Source organism: Schistocerca cancellata, chromosome 10 (assembly GCF_023864275.1).
Source record: "Schistocerca cancellata isolate TAMUIC-IGC-003103 chromosome 10, iqSchCanc2.1, whole genome shotgun sequence".
Classification (NCBI taxonomy): domain Eukaryota; kingdom Metazoa; phylum Arthropoda; class Insecta; order Orthoptera; family Acrididae; genus Schistocerca; species Schistocerca cancellata.
In genome coordinates, this window is record NC_064635.1 from 202,168,950 (window position 1) to 202,171,219 (window position 2,270).

A 2,270-nucleotide genomic window follows, 5' to 3' on the forward strand; every position below is an offset into this window, starting at 1 on the left:
CAGACAGGATGCTAATGTACATGTCACCTGTCGTATCTAGACCTATCAAGGGTTCGTATCACTCCAATTGCACATGCCCCACACCACTACAGAGCCGCCACCACCTTTAACAGTCCCATGCTGACATGCAGGGCACATGGAATTGTGAGGTTCTCTCCATACTTGTACACGTCCATCCGCTCGATACAATTTGAAACGAGACTCGTCCATCAGTCAACATGTTTCCAGTCATCAACAGACCAATGTTGGTGTTGGTAGACCCAGGCGAGGTGTAAAGCTTTGTGCCGTGCAGTCATCAAGGGTACACAAGTGGGCCTTCGGCTCCGAAAGCCCATATTGATGATGTTCCGTTGAATGATTCACACGCTGATACTTGTTGATGGGGCAGTATTGAAATCTGCAGCAATTTGCAGAAGGATTGCACTTCTGTCACGTTGAACGATTCTCTTCAGCCGTCGTTGACCCCGTTCTTGCAGGATCTTTTTCCGGCCGCAGCGACGTCGGGGATTTGATGTTTTACTGGCTTCCTGATATTTACGGTACACTCGTGAAATGGTCGTACATGAAAATCCCCTCTTTATCGCCACCTCGGAGATGCAGTGTCGCATTGCTCGTGCGCCGACTGTAACACCACGTTCAAGCCCACTTAAACCTTTATAACCTGCCATTGGAGCAGCAGTAACCGATCAAACAACTGCACCAGACACTTGTCTTATATGGGCGTTGGCGACCGCAGCGCCGTATTTTGCCTGTTTACATGTCTCTGTATTTGGGTTCGCATACCTATACCAGTTTCTTTGGCACTTCAGTGTATGTTGCGCATAATGCGGCTTTTTTTCACGCAGCTCAATGTTTATGACATCATACCCTATGCACTACTAGTTGTACCATGATTAATTTTGTAGGTGCATTTAGCGGCATATGTGGATCCTGAAACTTCCTGGCAGATTAAAACTGTGTGCCGGACCTAGACTCGATCTCGGGACCTTTGCCTTTCGCGGGCAAGTGCTCTACCAACTGAGCTACCCAAGCACGACTCACGCCCCGTCCCCACAGCTTTACTTCTGCCAGTACCTCGTCTCCTACCTTCCAAACTTTACAGAAGCTCTCCTGCGAACCCTGCAGAACTAGCACTCCTGAAAGAAAGGATATTGCGGAGACATGGCTTAGCCACAGCCTGGGGGATGTTTCCAGAATGAGATTTTCACTCTGCAGCGGAGTGTGCGCTGATATGAAACTTCCTGGCAGATTGCTTGGGTAGCTCACTTGGTAGAGCACTTGCCCGCGAAAGGCAAAGGTCCCGAGTTCGAGTCTCGGTCCGGCACACAATTTTAATCTGCCAGGAAGTTTCATATCAGCGCACCCTCCGCTGCAGAGTGAAAATCTCATTCTGGATATGTGGATCCTGTCTGCGAAATGTGTTGCGAATAGAGTTAGCAGCGCAGAAGTAATAAATTTCAACCAGATGCATGTTGCGGGAGTTTTTGGTGCATCTCATTATTTGTGAAGTCATATATCATGAACTGTGATAGGTAGGTGGTTCTTACCCTCACAGCTGACAGCAAAGGATACGTATAGCAAGTTTGGTGGAAATCGATCCAGTTGTTTGGGAGCAGATGTGGAACACATACGTACATTTTTATAACATATATGAATTGTTGCTAATCTGTGTTGGCATCATTTTCCCCTTGTTGTTGGCTAACTCTGTTTGACCCTGTGACGAGACAGTGCAAAAACGTCTCCTCAAATATGAACCACCTTCGGTGGAGCATTTGCTAAGCACAATATCCGTTTTCACATCAGTATTACCCACTATTTTCCATGCTCCCCTGCATACTGAGAACAAGACTTGCGTTCTGTCTCGCAGAGTATTTGGCATTTTAAGCGTAGACCGAGTGAGATTGGATTTCGCGTCGGGCAGCGAACCTTATCGCGCGACGGGCTCCTTCCACAGGCGGCGCCCGGGGCGGGAGCAGACTTACAGCCTCTTTCGGCGAACGGCTCTCCCTCCACTGCAGTTTCGCCGGCGGCTGCGTTCTCGTAACCACTCCAGACCCAGCCACACAGTATCAGCTCGCCGTAACGCCGGTTGGCAGCACTGCCGCGAGCGCAAGCGCGCCATTAGAACTTGCGGTAATTGTGCGGGCCCCGCAAAGTGCCGAGCGTCTCACCGTATCCTTTCATCTCGCCGGCGTCCACCCACTCCAGTCGCGGGCGTAATTTTGTACGCAATGCCCAAATCGTCCAACAAGGTGGAAAGACCAGTACGT